Raw genomic sequence first — 15758 nt, forward strand, 5'->3', positions numbered from 1 at the left:
AAACAGAAAAATATTATCAATGTCATTTATTTGTTAATTTATTAAAATCATAATTCATATTCTAGTTGAGTCCATACATAGGGTGGTTTTGTATAAGAAACAGATCACTGAGTCAACGACTGATCAGGTGAGTACACTAAAGCACTAATAATGAAAACAAAAAGTTATTTAGTATAATTAATTATAATAATTAGTTTACCAAAATGTCTTTGCTACAAAGACCCACTTAGGTTACTAACACTTTAAGTTTTACTCAAGAAAATGATCGCTAATCTTCTAGGTGTTATTTAGGTATTGACTTGAAGGATAGATAATGAATGTTCAGGGTATCTCCAGTCTTCATGATTCATGTGTCATTTGCCAAATTTAAATGGCTCCCTAAAAATTTCATCCTGTACAGAAAATGCCACCAGCTGTTACCTATTTTCAATGACCCACAAAAATGGGTGTAATTTGTAATAGGAGCAATTTAGGTTTGATGTAAGGAAAAACTTCATGTGTGTGAAAGAAGTTCATGAATGTAATTTAGGGAATGAGACTGCCCTATGTTGGCCTCCTGTAGAATAGGAGAGTTATTATAGGATGTATTATGATAGTTTTTTGATAATGACCATTTATTAATACAACTATAATAATAAAATAATATCAGAAAGCTATTATCCATTAAGAAGTAACATTATTATTAATAAAAATTATAATTATATGCAAAAGTTAAATAATTATGAAGAACTATAAAAATATAAGTATTCTATAAAAGGTCAGAAAAGACTATCAAAATTACATTTGGAAAATAAGGTATACATTTTTATTTTTTTTTAAAAAGACTAGCTTAATGAGCATGAGAATTTAGAGGCACGAAAGCAAGCCAGTTACTTTAACAAGGACCATAAATGCCTTGTTAGAGAAAAGCACGGTGAATCAATCAGAGTTAGTGTACTGGCTAATATGTTGTCTTTTGTAGGTTTCTCCATTTTAGCCTATCAAGGTTAATTTTGTGTGTGTTTTGACTTACCACAGGTTATTGGTTTGTCTTATCCACAGCAGAGTTCAAAAGGAGCACAGCCTCCCCACAGGGCAAGTGCTACGAGAAATGTAGCAGATCATCTGCCTTCAGATTTTCTTTCTACCATCAGGTGTGTCACTCTACATGCGGCCAAGTGTGTGGACTATTTACAGTGAGAAAAGGAAGCACTGAAATCTAACATATTAGCATGTGGTATGAATATAAGTCAGTTCTCGCTGTGGTTGCATCTGGTTCTTTTCTGCATGATATGCTGCCTTCAAGCTCAGGATAAAGAAGTCGTTTTCTTTTATTCTCCCTTAAATTTCTTCTGCTCATTTTATTTTCCAAATGCCAAATTTAAAACTATGGCCAAGACAAACCTGCTACCTTATCTGGCTTAGAATTCAAAAAAACATGCCCCATGGCACAGACAGGTAAAGGATAGTTCATATATAAAAAAACAGAGCAGTGAAAATTGGCAAGTAATTCCAATTCACAAAATTGCTAATTTTAAATATTTGTTCTGAATTTGCCCTGGTGTTCAGAGGGATGGGACATTCAAGCACCAGCCATATCTACAAACTCTAATTGATTCACCAAGTATGAAAATATTTTGTTATATCAATATTTTGAAATATGTCTTATATTTTAGATGTGTTGAACACTTTATATTTCATTGTTAGTGGTTTATTTTGGTCACATTTTGCATGTGATTTAATTTAAATGAAGCCACAGACTCAGAAGCATTTCCTATTGACCTGCAAAGCCAGTCTAATTAAATTTATGTCTCTTATTATTAGCATTCATGACCATTTCTCAGCTTCAGAGTTGAAAATAAAGAACATTTGATGCTAACATTATGGCAATTGTATTTTGAAATGTTCTCATTCTAGAAAATTTAGCATACAACTTTTCTTTTTTTTGTTATATAATGTCCGTTGTTTGAATTAAAATTTATCTTTGTACTTCCTGTTGAGTACCAGGGAGCAAATCATACTTTTGTTAATTCCTATTGAGGTAATTATTAAATTGGTTTTTTAGTCATTTCTTCTTATAATGAATTATCAAAAGATTGATATTTGAGAACTTGTCTTATTGCTTTTGCAACATGCTTTAGCAAGAAATATAGTATAGCCCAATCTCAAAAATAAGCAACCCAATTAAAAAATGGGCAATGGGCAGTGGAATTCCCATCGTGGCTCAGTGGTTAATGAATCTGACTAGGAACCATGAGGTTGCAGGTTTGATCCCTTGCCTTGCTCAGTGGGTTAAGGATCCAGTGTTGCCATGAGCTGTGGTGTAGGTCACAGATGCAGCTCGGATCCCGCATTGCTGTGGCTCTGGCATAGGCCAACAGCTACAGCTCGGATTAGACCCCTAGCCTAGGAACCTCCATATGCCACGGGAGCGGCCCAAGAAAAGGCAGAAAGACCAAAAAAAAAAAAAAAAAAGGCAGAAAACCTGAATAGGCATTTTCCCAAAGAAAACATACAGCTAGTCACAGGCACATGAAATGATCCTCAACATTGCTAATCATCAGGGAAATGTAAATTAAAACTACAATGAAATATTCTGTTATATGTGTCAGAATGACTATCATCAAAAAGAATTAAAAAATAAAATAAATTTAAAAAAAAGAAAAAAGAAGAATACAAATAACAAATGTTAGAAAAGATGTAGAGAGAAGGGAACCCTTGTAGACTTTTGGTGGGAAAGTAACTTAGTGCAGCCACTATGGAAAACAATATGGAGGTTTCCTCAATAAACTAAAAATAGACCTACTATGTGCCCCAATAATTCAACTCCTGGGTATATACCCCAAAAAACCCCAACATACTAATTCAAAAAAATACATGTGCCCAATGTTCATAGAGCATTATTTACCATATTCAAGATATGGAAAAAACCTAAGTTCCATCACAGATGAATGGATAAAGATGTGGTATATATCTATACAATGGAATACTACTCAGCCATAAAGGAGAATAACATTTTGCCATTTGTAGCAACATGGATAGACTTGGAGGATGTTATGAAAAGTGAAGTAAGAGACAGAGAAAGACAAATACTGTATGTTATATATACATGGAATCTAAAAAATAAAACAAATGAATAGATATAAATATAAATTGAGACCTATGAGGACTATGTAGAAACAAGAGCAGTGTTCTAATATGCAAAAGAAGGGTCTGACCATAAAATTTTGTACTTACCATGATGATAACCATGTAAAACACACTATAAAAATGCTATAAAAGAACATGTAAAAATGAAAAATAGTTGTAATAGTGGGTGCATCTGTTTTCTAGACTTTAAAAATTTGCTTTACTGCTCTTATAATTGAAAAGTAAATTAATTAAAATTTAGGAAAACTAAAGGAAACCCAGAGCATATCACAAAATTATTTGCTAAGAGAATTATTTGCTAGGTGGATATATTCATTTGCAAATACACTCACATTTATAATTTACATGTTTACATGCATTTTCCAAGGGAAGATAATTATACCTTTAATAGCAAGTTGTGATTTGTATGGTCATAAATAAATAATAATAAACAAAGAGATATTATAAATTTACAATATTAGGAATTCAATTAATCATCTCTAGTGCAGCAAAATAGCTTTAGGAAAATTTTGGTATAAAGCTATGGTATAGTTGATGGGGAATTGGTGGATAAAGAGTTGGTTCAGTATAGTTTATTAGAGAGTTTTGAAAAAGACGAAATTTCCATATTACTTCTAGGCAAAATTTTAAAGATGGTAAAGACCTTTGTAACTTTCTAGCACCAACATCCTCTCACTCTGCTGCCCCTATTCTTTTTGTTTAAGTTTTTTATTTTTTGGTTTCCCCGCAGCACATGGAGTTCTTGGGCCAGGGATCAGATCCAAGATGCAGCTGTGGGAACACCTGATCCTTAACCCACTGGGCCAATCTGGGGATCGAATCTGCATCCCAGCACTCCCAAGACCCCAAGATCCTATTTCCACAGTGAGAACTCCTATGTTTTAGAGGCATTCTTTTCTTTTCTTTCTTTCTTCTTTTTTTTTGGCCTGCACCTGCAGCATGTGAAAATTCCTGGGCTAGGATTGAACTCTCACCACAACAGTGACAGTGTCTGCTGGATTCTTAACCCATGGCACCACAAAGGGAATTCCAAGGCCTCAAATCATCTGAAACCACCGTTTCTGTTTTGAGTGGAAAAGCAATCTCCCTAGGCAATGATCCAATAAATGAGTATTCAGTATCAATTCACTCCTTCTAACTTACTTACCTGGACAGTAAGATGACCATGAACATATCATTCAAAGTTTATTATCATCTTCATTTTCCTCTTCATTGAAATTACATGGACTAGAGTAACAAGGAACAGTGTAAGTCACATTCCTAGCAACTGATTATGTGTTAAGCTCAGTGCTTTCAGCTTTACCTAATGTTTTTCTCAAGACTCTTTCAAATGCAAGGTTGATATTTAACTTAGGCAAAAATGGAGGTAATTTACTGGCTTAATAAACAGCAGAGTCCATGTGTGAATTCCCACACAGCTGGCTGGATTCAGGAACTCCAACAATGATACTGGCAACACCTTTTACTTTTCATTCTTTTGTTTTGGTTTCATTCTGCAGAAAGTCTTTTACGTGGTTAGGAAAATGGATAACTACGGCCACAGATGCAGGTCCTCCCACTGGCTACACATAAATGAATATAATCATACATCCAAATGTAAATATAAATGTGTAGTATAACATTATTTGTCTTAATTCATGTGATACTCATAACAACCCTATGAGGCAAATGCTTTTTTGTTTTGTTTTGTTTTCTTTTCTTTTGATCTCAATTTAGGATGCAACATGGAGAAGTTTAGTAATTTTCTTGAGCTCACGCAGTTCCATAGTGGCAGACACAGGTTCCCAATTCTAAAAGTCTGACGTTAGAATTGAGGCTCTTTACCGTGCGTCTATGCTCTGACCAGTGTCTAGAGGTACAGAGAAGGTCTGTGATTGCTCAGCGTTATTTACATTTTATGCCAGGAACTGATCACTGTATGGTTGGATCTTAAAATCATGCTGAGAGAAAGATGCCAAGTAAAAATAATTCATATTATATAAACTTTACATAAAATTTTAGGAAACAGAAATTGATCTAGAGTTATAAAGTGGATCAGTAGTTGTCTGGGGTTCGGTGGCTGGAGAGATAGTACTAGGGAAGAAAAAAAATGTGGGGGAAATTTTTCTGTATCTTGAATTTGGTGGTAATTTAAAAAATGTATATCAGTTACGTTTATCAAAGTTTATTATTTAAATGTATACTGTTTATTGTATATAAATTATACCTCAGTGCATTTGTTAAAAAATGTGTGTGAATAATCAAGTTATAAGCAGTAGAAAATCAAGAAGAATATGGTGAGAAAAAAATAATAAACAGTAAGAAAAGAGAGCAAGAAAACTACCTTCTTCTGATCAGCCATCAAAAACATATTTTAGAAATGAAAAACACTCCTCTTAATCCATAATATAAATTAGTAGAATTTATATGGGGATCTTCCATGGTCAATAATTTATAGGTGTCTTTTTCTTTTTCTTAGCCTAGATATTAATTTCCTTTTCTGACAAAATAATAAAACAACTTGAAAAAATTTCTAACCTACTGTTCAAGACATCAACATAGTAATGGGTTATTGGAGTTAGCTCATAATAGATGGTTATATTCACTTGGCCTAGTATAATCACTCTCTAGTTCATATTGAAAAGAATAAATTGTAGCACAGATAAGACCATGAATCCAGCAGAGAACACAGTGTATCCAGTTCATAAATTTGTGCACACACAAGACAGTATTATAGTTGTAAAATATGTATAGTGGATCCACCTTTTCTCAGATCATGACATATTTACAAATTGTAATTTCCTCTAGAGATGTACTGTGACTAAAGTATTGTCTACTTTTGCTCCAGTGCCCTGAGGAAAAAAAATACACCTAATTCATCTTGGTTTATATTGTACTAGTGAAATATGTAAACTTAGTTCTTTTCCTGTGAATTTTATTTCCTGTAAACATCAAAGAAAATATGGGAAATTGATCTTTACTGGTGCCAAACACGTAATCTGAAAATTTGGAAATGATATTAAATACAAAACTGAATATTTTAGGAAAGTCTTTGTAGTGAGGTCACGTCATCTGTATATAAGCAAGTAAGATTTAGACAAATTCCTACAAGCTGGTGGGCATGGAAATTTCTACAACAGGAAATCATGAATATATATTTACAGCTGAAACTAGCTTCTTATCTTCTGAGCCCTATGTTAGCTTGCAAATTTAGCAACTTAATTAATTGCATGTTAGACACAGATTAGATACATATGGAGTGTGAATTTATGGAAAATGAACATACTTGGTTTGGGAAGGAAGTTGCATATGACTCCCTATAAAGCAGTGATTCACAGGATTTTACAAAGGAATTTGGGAGTTTGCTTATTCACATTTCCCATCCCTTTCTCACTCCCTGTACTTCTAGAATATCTTCTACAACATGATGGATATATTAATTTATCATCTGAATTAACACTTCCCATATTGGAGAGCTAATGCAGCTAACATTTGCATGCCTTCCATATGTCAGATGATAATGGATTTTTATATTCATTAATGCTGATGGAGTGTTCACTTTATAACATATTAACTCACTTACTCTTCCAAACACCCTGTAAAGTAGATGGTATTAACACCACTTCACAAATGGTGAAACAGCTTATAATTGGTAAGGCGGCAATTAAAATACAGGTCATCAGTGTTCAGTGTCTCTTTTTCTCTACTATATTGTCTCATATTATGCTATGCACTTATACATACATATATTACATAATTTAATTCATGCAATAATATCACACTCACTGGAGACTATTGTGTCTAATATACAGAATGCAAGAAAATTAATACTTGAGACATGAGTTTTCCACATGCTGTACGATCTTGCACAAATTACTTAATCTCTCTTAGCCTGTTTTTTTTACCAATCATATGGGAAAAAAAATCACTGCTTTGTCTCTCTTTTAGCGAAGTTGTAGTGATTAAAGGAAACACCCAAGTGTTAAAACACAACAGAATCCTTAGAGCTGGTAGTCCATGTGAAAAACTCTAGTTATTCAAATGTTTTTTTTCTGAATATAAACTTTCCTCCTAGGGGTCACAGTGGAACCAAATTTACTTTTTCTTTGTTTGTTTCTTTTTTTCTCTCTCTCTTTCTTTCCCTCTTCCGTCCTTTCTTTCTTTTTCTTTCTTCTTTCTTCTTTCTTTCCCTCTTCCTTCCTTCCTCCTTCCTTCCTTCCTTCCTTTCTTCCTTTTTCTTTCCTTCTTCCTTCCTTCCTTCCTTCCTTCTTTCTTTCTTACTTTTTCTTTCTTTTCTTTCGTTTCCTTCTTTCTGCTTCAGAACTTTGGATGTATCAAAATTTTGCACAAAAGCATTCATCCTCTCATTTATACTCTCTGGTTTAAGAAAGATGCCTAGTCCTAACTACAATACTCTGGATACAGCACGACCAGTACAAAGTATTATCAGTTTGTTCAATTATCATTTTATGTCAGATCATGTACATATTAGTTATGCTGGATATCATTTCTATTAAAAAAAGCCCCAATTTTTAAACTTTTGGCAGTCTCACCTGACGGGCAATGCATTTGAACTCATTAAAAATGGAAAAATCAAATCTTCTTTCATATGGACTTCTGATATTAAGCTAGGCATAGTTTTATTCCCCTTACAGGTAATGGTATGGATGGTTGGATGGTGTCATTTGCAGAAAGATCTGTGTAGATTCTTAATTTTATTCTGCAAGTTTATTTTCTTTTTTCTTATCTTTTGGCCACAGGCCCAAGTTGGTCTCAGCAATATGAACTGTAGAATCGAATGAACCCCATATATTCTTTGCATAAGCAGTAAGTAGAATGGCTGCTTCTTATCTAGTCTTTCTCTTCCCTAATAAAGGCAATGATATTTATATACAGCATCTTCTACTGCCTTCCAACCAGTGAACCATGAAAAGCACTAAAACATCCTAATGTTATAGCCTGTCCTTTGTGAATTCTTCCATGTGTAATGCTTAAACTAGAGTCAAGGGAGTAAAAGAGGAAGTGTATTCCATTTCTTACAAGGACAGCAGTAAAATCCTCATTGCCTTTTAAGTGGCTTGCCTACGAAGACTGTGCTTAGTGATAAACCATTTCACTTGTTACCCTCCTTCTGAAATAATAAACTGTATTTTCTTTTATAGTTTACACTTTGCTGCCCTAGTGGGAAAATGTTCATTATAGTATCATGTGTCTGTTGGAAAAATATCTCCAGATCTTACATTTAATTTTTTAGTAAAGTTCATAAGAATCACTACCCAATATACAGAATTACTTGCTAAACCAATTTGATTTTGATATTTTTGGTGAGGTTTTAATAAATAACAACACTAGACTTCTTCCTTTATGCCATTAAAAACATGGCTCACATGGCAGGAAGCGGGTATAAGAAGTGGAGGTTAAGTGTGTGATTTGGCTGCAAAGGAAAAGGAAAAGTCTCAGCTGAAATATTAAGGCTTATTCTTCTGAGCAAGATAATGATTTATAAGAAATGATAAATTATTATAAAACCTAATAAAAATGGTGCATACAGTTTAGAGCATTTTTTTGTCTTTTTTTTTTTTTTTTTTTTTTTTTTTTTTGCCTCACCCGTGACACATGGAAGTTCCCAGCCTAGGGGTCAAATCAAAGCTTTAGCTACTTGCCTATGCCACAGCCACAGCAATGCTGGATCCTTAACCCACTGAGCTAGGCCAGGGATCAAACCTGCATCCCCATGGATACTAGTCATGTTCATTACCCGCTGAGACACAACAGGAACTCCCAGTTCGGAGCACTTTAAAAGTCCTGTATCAGTTGAAGATAACTGTTAACTCTACTGTTAATTGAGTGATAATATCTTATATTAACTGAAATGAGCAGAAGGAAATATAACTATTTGTGGAAATATATATATAGTCAATAAAGATAGGATGGAAATTAAAATATGATCATATGGTTAACAGAATAATTTAAAGGACTAAATATTTTTTAAAAGCTATGATGTGCTGGTAAAAATTAAAATAAAATTCACTTTGTATACGTGGTAGGCAGAATAATCAAATCATTCCACGACCCAGTCTCTGGCATTTTGGAATCTGTTACTTTACATGGTGAAGTTAACCATCTCATTTGCAGATGAGATTAAGTTACTGTTTTGAGATGGAGAGGTTATCCTGGATTATCTGAGTGCACCCAATGTACTCACAAGTATCCTTTGAAGGGAAAGAGGGGGGCAGGAGAGTGAGAAAACTTGTGGAAGCAGAGGTTGGAGTAATAAAATTGCTGGCTTTGAAGATGAAATGGGTCCAGGAACCAAGGAAGTTGGAAAAGAAAGAAACCGATTTTCCTCTAGAGATGCTGAAAGGAACCAATGCTGCTAACCCCTTGATGGCAGCTCTGGAAGACTCATTTTGAACTTCTAACCTCCAGAACCATAACAGAATATTGTTTTTGTGATTTTAAGTCAGAAAGTTTGTAATAATTTGTTGTAGCAACAATAGGAACTAATAGAATTCAACATGTGAGTTTTTGTTGTTTTTTTTTTTTTTTTTTTTTGTCTTTTTTTGCTATTTCTTGGGCCGCTCCCGCGGCATATGGAGATTCCCAGGCTAGGGGTCTAATCAGAGCTGTTGCCACCGGCCTACGCCAGAGCCACAGCAACGCGGGATCCGAGCCGCGTCTGCAACCTACACCACAGCTCACGGGCAACGCTGGATGGTTAACCCACTGAGCAAGGGCAGGGACTGAACCCGCAATCTCATGGTTCCTAGTCGGATTCGCTAACTACTACGCCACGACGGGAACTCCGTGAGTTTTATTTTAACTCTAGAATGTAAATTTTTTGAATGTTAAAACCATCTCAGAATTCATTTTCCCATAAGTCTTGAATTTAATAACTTTAAATATCTATTGAAAGCAAATGCTTTTAGGCTTGGGCAAGAGCTATGAGTTTTAGATCTCTTGGAACATTAAGAATGGCTCAGTTGAAATTCTTAATTACTGAATTAGATGTTAACTTTATGTGTGAGAGCCACTAACTCAACCTCTTCAATAATAGTGATCTAAATTAGCTTTTCAGATAAGCTAAAACAACTGTTAGCAATTCTATAACCAGGAATTTGTAGTCATAATACAATGCTGGGAATTCTATATGTGTAAATTGCTTCTGCTTTAAAAAAATATTTTTTCCATTAAACTAGGGTCAAAAGCCAGAAGAAACTAGATGTCATGGAAATGAATTTAAATTATTAGAAATTTTAAATGAAGTATCTAACTCTGTGGGATATCACTGTAATTGCAAATGTTTTACTTTATATTATGTAGACTCAAAGATTTTAAACATTTTAAAACCATTATTATATTCTAGTACTGCCAAGAGGCTTATGAGATATTTAATAAACATCTTGAAACCCATTTACACTAACACATTTTAATGAAACTATTTCCAGAAAAATGGGATGTGATAGAATTGATTGCACTGCTGAATGTAAACAGAATTTCTGGTTGGAGTTAAACATCCCATGAAATATTAAAAACAAGCACCTTGTCAAACTTTGCTACTAGGGATCATATTTAAAAATGTGTTGTGAATGATTTATTTTATAGGAAAGTGAATGTTAGCATATTGTAGGGCTGTAAATGATATTTGTTTGTGCCCGCAGTAAAAAAAATCCTTGACTATAAAGCCTCCTGGCTTATTAGCTATGTATCTGAAGCATTTCCTTGTCAATAAGTTTTGACATGTAAGATGTTGATATTAAATTAACATCTTGTTCATTGATTTATTTTTAATTTTTACAAGAAACGTGCCATACAAAACTCCACAATACTTGGTTGACCATGGCTATATTGTTAAATAATAAGATTATTTTAAACTCCAATTACATATAGGGTTTTAGAACTAAATATAATTATATTTGTAGAAGTTTTAGAAATAAAATTACCTAACAGTATAGTTATCTTTAAGACAAGTTTTTAAAATTTATTTTGTTTATCTGCCATGCTTGGGTCTAAACAAATTAGCAAATGGATGACACCTAACTTAAATTACCTGGGCTTTTAAAATTTACAAAACTGGGCCATGAAAATGTTGAGAATTTGATTTCAGATCAAAGTCTATTTATCTCACAGTTTATTTTAAGATTTTTTTTGATGAATTGAAGAAAAGCATTTAAAGCAACATGAAATTTGATAAGTATGCAGTGACAAAAATGTGTCCTCTTGCTATATGTATGAATACTGATACCTCTACAGTTTCAGCTTCATTATGGATAAGGGGGCTGACTTAAAAACCTTAGGAAAGAGGTATGTTTTTGCATCAAATAATTTATTATATACTGATATTCAGCTTCCCAACACATATGGAAGATCCAGAGTAGGGAGGGACGTTGGTCATTATGTGACAGATACTTCAATAAACACTGTTTCCGTGACTTTTGTTATTTTCTCTTTAAAACTTCTAGGGAATACAAAACAAATGCTTACAAAGTAAGCATCCATAATAGAAGGAACAACTTGAAAATTATTAATAATTTAACTATGTTATAAACATTGACTTAGAAGGTAGCAAATCCAGAAAGATTCTTCAGATCACATAGAACTCTGTCATGATGCTAGCTTTTATAAAAACAAAAGTCTCCAAAATTTTCTCAGACAGTCCTTAAATATTCTTTCAACAAATATTTGTAAGGCAGATACTCTTTGAGGAGCTAGGAATACCAGTGAAGAATGCAAATGAGAAACCGTGATTTTTAGACTATCACATCCTAAGAAGAGAGACAAAATAAATGTCGACAATCATGTTAGAATGTGATAGGTGATGCAGAAAAAAGCTGCTGGCTGATAACAGGCTCCTAACTGTGCCTGGCTTTGACTGCCCAAGCTAGTATTTTAGATTTTTTTATGAGTTGATAACTGAGAAGCCGAAGCACTCCAGTAAGCATTATCTACTTTGTGAAAATAATTCTACAGCTATGTATAGTTTTAATAAAACTCAGAAAGAACATTTATTTTTATTTATTGGAAAAAATTTTCCTAGTGGAAAGGAAACATCTCCATTAAACTGTTTACACTTAAAGTGAAATTATGGTTTTGTTTTCTCAAAAGCTAGGAGAAAATGCAATCTCAATTTGTAAATTTGCACTGGTCCTGTACTTGTAATCACTGTAGTTTTGATATATCAAAATATGATTTGCTTAGAAATTGGTAGCTATGTATGGATTTATGTACCATTTTATACCAAGCACTAAATATGCTGTTCAGGTCTAATAACAGTGCTGAGTTATCTACATACACCCAGATGCCATTGACCATGAATGAAGTGCCTAATGAGAAAATAAATTAGAAAAAATTTCTGTCTCCTGATCCTTACTAACAGATCACTTGCCTCTCATAGGTTATTCGAGATGTCACAGTTGTTTGGAATGTGTAGTCTGAGTTCCTTTATATCATCTGTTCTAGGAAATATTTGTGGGTATATAGAGATCTCAATTTGAAGACCTTTCTTTTGTATATGATCCTTTTATTTGAAGGTCTCAATGAAATGTATTTCACTAGATATGTAAAATATTTTCTTCTGGATTATTTTATAGTATTGTTTTCATAATTTTCTAAATTTCTTTCATGATGTTTTGCTATCATGAATTTAATGTTCATGAGTTTGAGTATGCCAGAAGCAAATTATCTTTAGTGTATGATTTTGTAGTTTAAGCCTTTGAAGGAATTACTTTCTTCTTCTACTCACTGTCTTCCTTTCTTTTTTTTTTTCTGAAAATTAGGTTTAAAATTAATTACATTCCTTTCTCAGGGTTGAAAACAGGGGTTTTGAAATGAGTACCATATATTCAATTTTTAAGAAGTCAAAACAAAAAGGGGAAAAATTTACTTTGAAGTGAACAATTATAAAAGTTAAACTTTTTGAAGTACTATTTATTTATTTATTTTTGCTTTTTAGGGCTGCACCTGTGGCATATGGAGGTTCCCAGGCTAGGGGTCCAATCGGAGCTACAGCTGCCGGCCCATGCCACAGTTACAGCAACATCAGATCCGAGCTGTCTCTGTGACCTACACCACAGCTCACAGCAACACTGGATCCTTAACCCACTGAGTGAGGCCAGGGATTGAACCCTCAACCTTGTGGTTCCTAGTCGGATTTGTTTCCCCTGCACCACAACAGGAACTCCTGAAGTACTTCTTATAACTTAAAAAGTTCTTCAGCAATTTGTATTAATACTTTAAAATTAATATATTAAGATTCATTATTGTTTAGAAATTTTATATCTTAGAGAAAGTGATGATAACTAAGGAAAATAACACAAGGAATTATGAAGTCTAGACAGTTTCATAGTTTGCAAAGATAAAAACATTCTAAGTTTTTGATCTTATATTTCTAAGTCTATGAAACATACCCCTCTGTCATCTTATTTCTGATTGCTCAGGTTTGGGAAATAATTTCATTAACTCTACAGTCAAGTTTTAGCCTAGCCATATTCACTTAGATGATTTCTAAAATTTTTACAATTTGATTGATTAATTAATACCTACTACTTATGACTAATGTACATTTTCCTAATGCATGGCTTTCTAGAAATCCTGTGGTCATAGTGGGGTAGGTCATTTTGTTATGATAATGTAAATGGACCTCTGCTAATATACATATTTGTTATAAGTGGCTGATTATACTATATAGTGAAGTAATAGCAACTAAAATTCTGATATTTTTATATGGTATCTTGTCTTCAAGAATCTCCCATTCTACTTTCAGTAATTTATTATTTTTACATAGCTTAAAATTTTATGTTTGCTCATATGATAAAAACTTTAAAATTTTAAATTGGAGTAACTTCCTTTAACTTAAATTGTTCTTCTAACTGAAAACAACAAAGAAGCTCTGAATTAATCACAACAGAGAATAAAATGTGTAGATTTTCCTGAGCATAATGCATAGTCTTCATTATCAACAGATTTAAACTACAATAAATATCCCTATCTTCACTTTTAATTTCCTTAGAAATAAATATTCAAACATTAATTTCAATTGTTCTCCTTTTCCCAAGTTTCTGATTCTCAAGCATTAACATTTTTTTTTTCCCTTCCTTTTTGGCCATGCCCACAGCATGACCAGGGACTCAATTTCCTGGGCCAGGAATTGAACCTGTGCCACAGAAGCAACCTGAGCCACTGTACTGTCAATGACAGATCCTTAACCCACTGTGCCACAAGAGAACTAACTCTACATTAACTATGTTTTTAATTGGGGTATACTTTATTTTGGGTGTATTTTATTACCCTATTTTAAATGTAGGTGCATAAATTTTAATAAAATGTTCTATCAACTATAACATATGCATATAACCATATAACTACCACTCAGAGAAGGTACATAAAATATCCATAACCTCAGAAAATTCCCTTGCGCACTTTCCCTTTTAATAACCCACAATCCTCCTTTCTTTTCCAGAATTAACCACTTCTCAAATCACAGCACCATTAATTATTTCAGTCTATTTTGTATTTCATATACATGATATTATACAATATGTATTCATTTTTGTTTGGCTTCTTTCACTCAAGGTATTTTTGAAATCCATCCATGTTATGTGTACTAATAGTTCATTCACTTTATTGGTGTTAATATTTCTCTGTCTTTTTATATATAAAAGACTTCCTTATTCTCTTTTGATGGGCTTTTGTGTTGATTCTTGGCTATTGTAATAGGACCAACATTAATTTTCTTATACAACTACTTTTGTGGACAAATGCAGTAATTTCTGTTAAGTATATACCTAGTGGTGGAAATGACAGGTTAAGTTTACAGGCATGTTCAACTTTGGTAGAAATTGTGTATTTCTAAATGGCTCTATCATTTTACACTTCTGCTAGAGTGGAGACATTCATTTGCTCTCCATCCTTATCAACACTTGCTATTGTCATTTTTTTATTTTATCATTCTAGTTAAGTAATATTATTTCATTGCAATTTTTTAGTTGGGAGCTGCACCTGCAGCATGCAGAAGTTCCTGGGTCAGGGATTGAACCCATGTCACAGTGACTGGAGCTGCTGCAGTGACAATGCAGCATCCTTAACTTGCTGAGCCACATAGAAAGAATTTTAATTTGCATATTTGTGATAATTATGCTTAGTATCTATTTATGTGTACATAATTGATACTTATTGAATATAGTGATATTATCTTTTTTTCATATTTGTTCAAGATTTTGACCTTGTTTTGAATTGAGTTGTCTTTGATTTATTTATCAGAATTCTTTTTTTCTGTTCTGGATTTAAATCTTGGTCAGATATATATGTATAGCCAATATTTTCTTTCCTTTTTACTTTCTTAATGATTTTTCTTGATCAATAAAATATTTAATTTTGCTGATTTAAATTTATTAGTTAGGTTGGGTTTTACTGAGCTTTTTGAATATGTATTGGCAACATTTTAACAATTATTTTCTCTTTTTTTTTCTGTTTCTTTCTCTTTTTATGATCATCTTTTCATGATGGCCCAATTTCACAACATACTAAGTCATATAATATTTATTTTCCACATGTCTCTTATAATCTATTCTGGTTTTACTATCATTTTTTCTCCATGTGCCATTGTGTATAATTTCTACTGCTACATCATTTCTGATCTTTTCTTTTGCCAT

General features: G+C 33.0%; 2 long non-coding RNA genes across 3 annotated transcripts in view; one reads left to right on the top strand and one right to left on the bottom strand.

The window, feature by feature from the left end:
* LOC110262168 (uncharacterized) overlaps positions 1-15758 on the top strand; it is a 403069-nt gene that overhangs the window by 138345 nt on the left and 248966 nt on the right. The window lies entirely within an intron of this gene.
* The window catches only part of LOC146400985 (uncharacterized), a 96204-nt gene that overhangs the window by 56490 nt on the left and 23956 nt on the right, over positions 1-15758 (bottom strand). The window contains exon 2 of one of the 2 annotated variants that reach the window (XR_014813135.1): positions 4277-4356. The exons of the other annotated variant lie outside the window; for it this stretch is intronic. This is a non-coding gene — a long non-coding RNA (uncharacterized LOC146400985). The remainder of the gene's footprint in view (positions 1-4276; positions 4357-15758) is intronic. 2 annotated transcript variants of the gene reach the window in all.

The sequence above is a fragment of the Sus scrofa genome, chromosome 8 (assembly GCF_054392235.1).
Source record: "Sus scrofa isolate SSC_HxYL_T2T_F1_AM1 chromosome 8, Sscrofa_HxYL_maternal_Yorkshire_Landrace_v2.0, whole genome shotgun sequence".
Taxonomy (NCBI): Eukaryota; Metazoa; Chordata; class Mammalia; order Artiodactyla; family Suidae; genus Sus; species Sus scrofa.